The 10,510-nt window shown below is 29.3% G+C and overlaps 1 long non-coding RNA gene and 1 pseudogene across 1 annotated transcript; one reads left to right on the plus strand and one right to left on the minus strand.

Moving 5' to 3' along the window:
* The first annotated feature begins 352 nt into the window (after window positions 1-352).
* LOC149884799 (uncharacterized) lies at window positions 353-1,744 on the plus strand (annotated as a pseudogene).
* Window positions 1,745-8,835: 7,091 nt separating this feature from the next.
* On the minus strand, window positions 8,836-10,214 carry LOC149884800 (uncharacterized). The gene is made up of 2 exons (XR_016455099.1): window positions 9,865-10,214; window positions 8,836-9,410 (listed from the first exon to the last, which is right to left on the minus strand). It is a non-coding gene; the product is annotated as an uncharacterized LOC149884800 (long non-coding RNA).
* Between the last annotated feature and the right edge of the window lie 296 nt (window positions 10,215-10,510).

Raw genomic sequence — 10,510 nt, forward strand, 5'->3', positions numbered from 1 at the left:
TTACTCACTTTTTAGATCTTGACATATTTTTTAAAAGACTTTTGACGTAAAGTAACAAATTTAAACACTCGCTCCACTGATTTAAAATGAGTTCTCCAGTCCTGGTTTCTCTTTGTCCTGGTGGTACACCTACATATAATGTAAAAATTAACTTCAGTTCTGTATGTAAATGTAAAATATATAAACAGTTAGAGCAAATGAAACCGTCATTTCCAAAAAGCCACAAGTCACACTTTTTTCGAACTTCACTTTTTTGAGCCATTTTATTTATTGAAGTGTTTTACCTATTTCATTTGAAAAAGGTACCACAAGTCATTTTTTAAGGCAAATGAAAATTAAAGTCTGTTTGAAAATGGCACCAGTCCTGGACTTATGCCGCTTTCACGTGAAAAGAAATGAGCAGCCCATAGATCACAGAGGTAAATCTGAGGGATCACGAAGCAACGGATTGCCTGGTGATACATTAGTTAAAATACAAGAGCATATTGAGTCATTTCCTGTTAAACATGTGCACTACTATAATAAAGATGCATCATCTAATTATTTAGATGAAAAACTCAATGTGAAAATTATGCACAACTTATACGAACAAAAATAAAACATTTCCAGGAAAATTTTAGCTTATCATTTGGTAGAAAGCAAATTGATGTCTGTGGACTGTGTGAAGAGTTAAAGATGAAACTAAAAAATCCACATATTAATGAAAATGCAAAAAGAGTCTATCAAGCAGATATTGAGATCCATACAAGACAAGCAAATAAGTTTTACAAAAAAATACAGGAAGTAGAAACTAAGTGCAAGAATGATCCGAATGTGTATGGGATTGCATTTGATTTTATGCAAAATTTTCCACTTCCACATATCCCTGTCCAGGAGATTTTTTTATCTACGTCAATTATGGCTATATGAGTTTTGCATATATAATCTTAAAACAGGTAAATCAGTATTTTATTCTTATTGTGAAGGAGTTGCTAACAAAGGTCCCAATGAAGTATGTACTTTTGTCCTGGATTATACTAAAAAATATATTGGCAATGATGCCAAAGAACTGCACCTATTTTCAGATGGTTGTGCTGGCCAAAATTGGAATCATGCCATGGTCCGGGTTCTTTTATCACTGGTAGCTGAACTAGGTAGCAATATAAATGAGATCCAATGTTACATACCCAAACGAGGTCACTCATTCCTGCCAAATGATAGAATGTTTGGGACAGCGAAAAGACATATTCGAAAAAATGGCAGGATTTACTCACCAACTGAGTATGAAAATCTTATAGCTGGGGCTAACAAAAACTTTGAAATAGGAAGGCCTAAAACTGAAGATATTATTGACATAAAAAAGTGGTGGCTGAACCATTATAAGAAACTAGTGCTATCTGTGAATTCCTATGGCAAAGGAATACCCAAGGACAAAAAAGTAAATTTTGGTATTTCTAAAGTGTCACATTTAACCTTCTTCTAAAACCACACCTGGTCTAGTGATAACACGTGAATCCATAGATTGCTTAGTCAGTCATGATTTCCAGCTCTTACAAAGGATGGGTACCAAGCCATCCTTACCATCAAGTAATACTCCTGAATATGCTGGGAAAGTGCCAATCAATGAAAAAAAAAAAATATCAGATTTGAAAAAAATAGAAAAATATATTCCATATTCAATAGTAGAGTATCAAAACTTCTATACAGAAGTTTTTGCATGGCCAACAACTTTAACAATGAATATCAAGAAATAAAAGATGATTAACTAAAGATTTTTCTGAAAATCTTTGGATTTGTATGTAAAAAAAAGAATTCATTTTGAAAAGGGCATTAGTCCAGAAGTTTAAGTTAAGGTGGCTCACCCCCATTAAGTCTAACTTTTTATTTATAAAGTTTCTAAACTTGTTTTTAATTTTTTATATAAGGAAATTGCATTAAAACTTTAACTTTTCAAAATAAAAATTAAATTTGCATTTTTTGATGCTGAGTCAGCATAATTTGTCTAAAATCTTACCTTATCTAAAACAATGATATCTTGAGTAAAATTTGCACTTATTACACCATATTTTGCCAAATTGTAGCTAAATAGTTGCTTTAGGGCTGGAGCTAAAATTTTTTTCAAATGTTAAAAAAAACTAAAATGGCAGCAATAAATGTGCCGAAATCAATTAACAGCCTGTGTCAGTCTGAAAAACTACATTGAAACTAACTCATTTATACTTAAAATGTTACAATTCTAGTTCCAGCCCTCATAAATAAGTTAATACACATACTGTGAAAATTTGAAGAAAAAAGCTTTAACCAAACTGAAGATATTAACATTTTCGTAAGAAAAACATATTAAAATAAGAAAGTCTTAAAAAACACTATTAAAAAAAAAAAACAACAAAAACAAAAAGTTTTTTTTATAAAAAGTTACTAAAAACTGCCACTAGCATAAGAGTTCACATCATCCTTCTCTTTCTCAATGTCTAAATAACCTTCATTTATTGATCTTGTATGTTTTCTTCGTTTTTTATTAATATCAGTCAATTTTCTTGACATACTTGATTATCACTTTTTATCTTTTTTGTAAGCTCCTTTTTTCGAAATTAACACCTCCAGAAAACCCAAGCATTTTAAAAATGCAACTTAAAGAAGAAAATCCATCATTTTAATTTAAAATAGAAGAATAAACAGATATTCCAAGAATTTTCCTTGCAGTAAAAGTAGTTTTAGGGCATCACTTCCAAATGAAACCACTCAATGACTCTTTGCAGTTTTGTGTCATCCCATGTAAACACTTTCTTAGCGTTTCAGGGTTTGACAATTCTTGAAAAATAGGTTTAATTTCCTCCATAATTGTCACAGGTAAATTAATTTTTTTATCCATAGCTTGTTTGACCCATAACGTTATCTGATTGCCATTTGCACCAACTGTTTTTCACTTTTAAACAAAATTGATGACGAGTGACTTCATATGGAAAGTTTGTACAATGGTAAAGTACAGCTATTACAGAATTTCCTATACTCAGTAGGTTATTTTTATTTTGTCTTATAGCCATTTCAACAAAGTTCTGAATTGATTCACTAGTTTTGAACTAGAAGCACTTCGATTTATAGATGGTGATGAATAAAATGTACTTTCAAAGTCACAGTTTGGACATTGTATTATAATTCCAATAGAAAATCCCATACCTATAGATTCATTATGAAAAATAGTTAGCTTGCTATTACACTCACTGCATGTAGAATACTGTTCAAATACTTTTTTAATAATTCTAAAGTTACAAATAAAGAAAAAACTGTCAACTTTGGAATCACAATTTGTTGCAGCACTTAAGTCATGTTATTTATTAAGCTTTGATACACTTGTTGTTTCTAATTTCCTGCTACGACCATTTACTTCCTCTGCTCTCCATGTATACCTATTTCCTTGATATTTTCACTTTAAATTTCTAATATTATTTCTTTTGTTTGCCATATCCAGATAGATAGTTTTCAGTTCAGTTACATTGTATTAATGCTACGGAGCATATTTTTAAGAAATATTATATTTTACAGAACAGTAGAAAAGCATAATAGATCTAAAATTGAAAAATACTTCAAAACTTAAAGTTGAAACCTTCCAGAAGTAATAAATAAATTTGTTGTTTATACCGTTGCTATGACGTTGCTAAGGAGTAGGAAACTGTATTAACCACAAAAATGGTATTTTTTGTTACTTTTTAAGCATATAATAGTAAAAATATATTATGGATTTTGTACTTCAATGCTTAAAATAACATAATTCAAAAGGAAAAAAAATTTTTTTTTTTTGATTTTTAATGGGGGTGAGCCACCTTAAAAAAAATCTGTATGATTTATATATTTTTTTAATAAATAAAGTTCACAAAAATTATATGTTTTTTATTCATCTACTCCTATATTTATTCTTATAAGCACCGTAGACTTTTTTGATAAGAAACATATTTTTGTTCATCCTGAAATGTTTTAATTTACGGACTTGTGTCCTTTTCGAAATGACGAGTTCAAATATTGTTTCCATTCTTTATAATGGATGGTTTCCTTAACCTTAGTTTATAGATAATTTGAATATGAAGATTGGTTTCTATTGTCCAGTCCTGGTTTCTACTGGTTTGGTAGATTTGATCCGAAGAATAACGTTATGTGATTTAAGTTTTAAAACATTTCATAAGATCGACTCCTGCAGTGCGGGTCGAATGGTCCCGCACAAGTTTTTTATTTCATCAAAATAACTCAATTTATTTCCTTGTTTTAAATGTTCTTCTAAAACTTTGAAAGTAATTAACCACATGGTGTTTTAATTGCTAAAGCGCGTTGTGAAAAAAGAGCTTTTTCTAAAGAAGACGTCTAATCCTAATCTAGCAGAATCAGGTAACAGCAACCAAGTTAAAGACAATGTCTGGTTCTAAATTACTCATCGCCTTTTTTTTTACTAAAGAATACATATAATTGCGCACAGATGAGCGCTAGAATACCAAGTAAAAAATATACGGCCACCTCAAATTAATTTTTTTTTCTGTCACGTTATAAAATCAAAAAATTTAAAAAATATTAATACTAAAAATCAATAATTAACTTTTTGACAATTATGAATTATTAATTACTTTTTTATTGCCAATCAGAACTCGGTATTTCTGAAGTTGACTTTTAAGGGTGTGTTGATATTTAAAAATCAAAAAAAGATTATTTATTGGACCTATTCTATTAATTTCAATTAAGAATAAAGATTCATTTTTTATGCTCTACTGTAGATCTAACATAAAAAATAGATTTATTAATTGTTAGCTGCACAACAATTGTCTTGGTCGAGTGGCACACGTCGTCCTGAATTATAGTTGGTAGTGAATTGTAGAAAAGTCTTTATGCTTCATATCAACCCTAATTGTCATTTCCCAAAGTGCATTGAATTCTTGGTGAAATTGACTCGCTAGCTTGATCTCGAAATTTTCCTAAGCCAGATTTCTTAAAGCCAAAAATATAAATGAGATGGTTGATGACCAAATGAACGGTTGTAATTACTAAGACTTAGAAATATATAAGATGAATAAAATTCATGAATGCACTTAGCAAAGTTTTTAAGCAAAATATATCAAAAGTATGATTTTCAAACTATGTTAAATTAATTGAACAAAGGGATGAATTTCAAAAGATTTTTGAGTTAAAATAATTAGTTATTTATCGCTACTCTAAATATATTCTGAAACATTTGATTCTACGGATGAGTTGCCCGTATTTTCTACAGATGACTTGTCCATCTGGTTGAGCAGCCATAAAGAAAATTTCATCGCAAAACTTGTAAATAATTTTATTTCAAAATAAGGTAAAGCAGATCTGGCTTTAGTTATAAACCGTAAGTAAAATCTTACGCAAATAAAAGCAAAACAAACGTATTCTATATTATAAAACTATTAATAAAATGTTGCAATCAGAAAATGTTGCAATCATAAAATGTTGCAATCAGAAAATGTTGCAATCAGAAAATTATGCAATCAGAAAAGGTGATCTAAATGCTATTCCATTTCAGATAATTAGAGTTCGCCTGAAATATCCTAAAAATTGATCTTTACTACTGTCATAAGACATGCCAAGAAAATTCAAAAAACATGCCAAGAAAACCTTGAAAATTTGTCAAGCAACTGTTCAGAGAAGGTTCAAATGATTGGAAAACAGCCAGAAGAACTTTCGAGCTTGCTAAAGTATAATAAAAACTTTGTGTTGACGTCATAACCAAGATGAGAATGATTCTCAAAGCTACATGTTCCTAATATGAGATCCTGCCAGAAAATATTCTTTTATATTGCTGGATAACATCAGACTTTATTCTATCCGACTATAACCGGCAAACGATCTCTTTCTATTTTAGTTTCGGAAATCTGTTAAACTACCGCCTGGTTTCTATTCTTTTAAACCCAAAAAGCCCAGAACAAATATATCCGCAATGTAAGGCTGAACCATGAACTGCAAAATCTACAGATGTATTCAGTTTTACTCCAACTGTTGATTAGAAAAAAAACATCGTTTTTTCTTTAAAAATTGTTTTACTCGTCAACTTTCAATTTCTTGAAGACATTTTATTTTCTTAACTTGAAAAATATCTATTTTTGCATTTATCACATGCTTATATATATGTACACATTTTGACATTATTCCTCCTAAAAAAAAAATATTTAAGCATTACTCTCTTATAACGATAAGATGCGGTATTTTACAAATTATTTGGGATTGGGTGTAAAATTCGATGAAAATTCAACAAAATGAGGCGTTTGTAGCAGTTTTCTTTCACAAATACTCTATTTCTCACTTTTTTGAATTTTTCATATTTTTTTCAGTTGTTCATTCAATTAATTCCCATGAATATGTAACTAAGCTTAAATTTTAATTAACTTTTATTCGTATTAAAAATGTAATCAACAAAAGAGCAAAAAACACGTTAAAAAAAAAAAAGAAAAAAAAAGTTGCGTAACCTTTAAAACAAATATTCTTTTACTGAAAATAAAAAAACTTCCAATTTTTTCAAAACGCAAAAAAAGTTCCAATTTTTCCAAAACACCAAGAATTTTTTTAAAAAATGTAATCTGTTTTTTCTAATCGCAATATTTACGTTTCATTTTCAAAATCTTTTTCGTTGCAATCCGCAAAGAATAACAGGATCCTTCAGCTTCTTGAGCATTCTCTAATGTTAGGTTTTCCGATGTTAATGAACTCTCCATCAATCATTGAAGTTTTTCAGTTCCCTTTTATTTGTTGTCCTTCTTCTCTGAGTTTTTCCTTTTTAGTTATTAATATCATTTCTAATGAAACTTCACAAATTTGATGCACATTTTTTCCTCTCCAAGTAAGTAGTTTTTTAAACCGCAGGGCTCCCATACACTCAGTATCATACATTCATCACTATCATAGATTCATCACTATCATATATTCATCACTACCATATATTCACTAATTTTCTGAGAAGACATAAGATTTAGTTTTTCTGTTAACATGCGGATTTTCCTTCGCATCAAATTTAAGTTTAATTTTTTTTTGTAACCATAACGTTGATCAGTAAAAGCTTTTATTTTACAGACGGAATTGAAAGCAGAACTTTGTTACTGCATTTGTGAGTATAAAAAGTATGCTTTTATGAACAACACTTTTTGGTTTTAAAACTTGTTTTTTATTATTATTATTATTCATGCAAATGATTAATGAGGCATGACATGCGTGGGTGAAAATTGTAATTTTGTAATATATTGGATTCCACATTTGGAACCTCAATGAACTTGGATATGGAGAATTCATTCCTGGTATTATCTTTTTTTAAAATTTTAAGCTTTTCTACGAGGAATATGTAATTAAAACTATGCGATAATCTTTATATTAAACATTTTCAATTCTATAACAAACATTTATGCATTTAAACAAATGATTTTTATGGACATGTTATGCTTTTACTTACTGAGATATTTAGAGTCGTTAAGTAATAATTATTTAGCAGTTAAGATACAAGAAGCAGTTAAAAAGAAAAATGAAGACAAGTGAGGCCTGAGCATAAAACAGCATTAAAGTTGAATAATTTGAACATAAGAACAAACAGGTAACAAAACGTGTATACGATTACGGACTGCAAAACATCTGCATTTTGTTTGCATGCATAAAAGAAAAGCTTCAGAAAGCTGTTATTTATTCTCTAGAAAGGTATCATTTGTTCTCCAGAAGGCTATCATTTATTCTCCAGAAGGCTATCATTTATTCACCAGAAGGCTATCATTTGTTCTCCAGAAGGCTATCATTTATTCTCCAGAAAATTTTTACTAATTCTTCAGAAAGTTACTAATTACGTTTGTAGTTCTTTTTTTTTTATTTCAAAAGATGCATCAAAACAAGATTACTGCATTTTTTTGAAACCATCTCTCTCAGTCCAACCAAACACAGATTCATTTGCCTCAGTAACCAATTTTAATGCTCTTTTCATATCTGAGCTGAGTAGTAAATATGTAGGATGTTCCTGGGAGGAAATTTTTAATTCCTCAAACCAAAAAAAAAAAATTTTTTTGGTTAAAGACATCTTTCCTCTCTTGTTTGATCATTAGAACAGTTTACATTTTTAGAATGAGCGCACCAGGGATCAAGTTTTAGGTAGGGCCTGGGGGCATTCTTGAATCTTGCTTTTTTTTCATCCAAAATGGAAATAACTAGTACACAATAGCATCAAGAATTGCGTATTCTCACGTCTAAGATCATGCTTGCTCATGTAGAACCTTAAATGCTTCATACTAACTGCCTGGGAAGATGGCATACTTTACTCTGTTGAAAAAGTCTTCAATCGAAGACTTTTTTAGGTCTTTCTGCTAGGTTCACACCAATAAGCAGACACTCCATCATAGCGGTAAAGCTTGACGGACCATTCTTTTTAGGTAATAGTATAATTGAGACTTTTTAAATAAAGATTGACTTTGATTCAAATTTACTTCTGAAACCTCTAGTTAATACCAGCGGGAACATATTCACGCCATATTGAAAGGTAAGCTCAATCCTAAAGTAGCAGCTCTTAAATGTTATAAATAACCTTTTCCACAATAGACATTTATGGTACTGCTCTCAAACAGGCCGAAGCTAAGATCTATATTTTTGTCCTTTAGCTAGTCGAATAAATAAAGACAGCACCTTAGAAAAGATTTTTTCAATTGAAACATTGCGTTGGTTTCTCTTATGTCAAAGGATTTGGTCTTGCGAGTAGTTATATAAGGCTAGAAAGATGGCAGAAACTTTCTAGGACATCTATAATACTCGCTTTCTAGGACCTCTTTCGTGGCTTTATCCTTTGCTTAACAAAAGATAAAGCCACGCTGCATTAATTACAAATTATGCACAAAAGTACAAGTAAAACTATATATACAACTTCATACAAGTAAAAACATATATACAATTTAATACAAGTATATAAACAATTTAGCAATCAGTTATGCTGTTTACTTTATAAGCGTTTAACATACTCTTTAACAGTGCTTAACAATGGATAAGCGCATTGAAGTTAGTAAATCATTTAAAATAAATCGAGTTTAGAATAACTTATATATTTAGACATACGAATTTGTTTGATTCAGAAAAATATTGTGATACCATCTTTATCCTATTTTGTTTCAACCCTTTAAGACGCATGCGCAGAATTGTTATTCGATCAAAACCTTTAAATTATTTTTATAAAATATTTATATATGATAAAATTTATCCACCAAAAGCTTTGCTTTTTTAAACACATAAAGAGTTTTATTTTAATAAACCTTAGAAAATTCGATTTACTTTAAAAGACTGACTTAGAGGTTGGTTATTATTCATTGTTATTTATTAAATCAGAAAAAACAAATCCAATGCTTAGTAGCTATTCAGCTATAAATCTGGCTGTAGATCAATGTTACACTCATGTAAACTAGGTTGGGGTGCTTCTAAAAAAATAAAAACAAGCTTTATAATTTATTTATGAGCTTTGCAGTTCTCAAAAGAAAACAGCATCGTGAAAAACGCTTAGTTTACCAATAAATAATGAATGCTACAAATTAAACGATGAATGCTACAAATTACTCTGGATAATATTTGGAAAAATCAAGTTCGATTTTTATACTCTTGTAATGTCTCTCTAAAAAACTGCAAGGTTTTTTGATAGACATTTATATAGTTCAAGCGAACCCAATGTCATAAACGGAACGTCAGGATCGGAAAAAATCAATGAGGAAAAAAACAACTATTTCCTTTAGGATTTTTTTTTTTTTTTTATGTTATTAGTAAAAGTAAATATAAATACTAGTTCTTGAAAAGTAAATATAAAATTTTCCCAGTTTAGCCCAATTAAAGAATCCTAGAAATTGTGTTTATCTGAAATTTGGAGCAGCATAAATTTACCTGGTTTCTTTTCTCGACAATCCAAGAATCGCCATTTTTATGCAGTTCTAAAAATTTTATCTAATTATATTTATATATTTTATCTAATTATATTTTTATTATTATTTAAATACTTTAAAATAAACAACGTAACTCTAAAAAAGAATCTTTTATAAGCATTATTTAACAACCCAGAAAGAAATTGACGACCAGAAAATTTTTTAATAGACAAATTATCATAGAGATCAGTAATAAAATGTAAACTTTAAATAAGAAAAAGTTATACAATGTTTTAACGTTTTAAAAAATTCTAAGATTGTAATTTTTGCCAGCCTCGCATCCAGAGAACGAGTTCGTAAATTTCCGTTAAATAATTCAATAAAAAATCAACGAAAAATTCCATAAGAAATAGAGATTGCTTTCTTGAACGTAATACCTTATCTGGTAATCTAACAATTTACATTTGAATAGAATCCTCTATGTTTCAATACTGAAAGATACTTCCGTAATGTTCAATATTCGGAAATTACAGATTTAAAATAGCTTTTAAATAACTTTGTTTTTCTGTTCAAAAACTTTTCACCGTTCTTCATATTCATAAGTTATCATGACTTTTGTAAATAAAATATATACAATATCTAAAGCTTTCTCTCGATTATGATAAGTA

Source organism: Hydra viridissima, unplaced genomic scaffold (assembly GCF_058129835.1).
Source record: "Hydra viridissima isolate aposymbiotic clone 2 unplaced genomic scaffold, HvirCarnegie_v1 scaffold_8, whole genome shotgun sequence".
Lineage (NCBI taxonomy): Eukaryota > Metazoa > Cnidaria > Hydrozoa > Anthoathecata > Hydridae > Hydra > Hydra viridissima.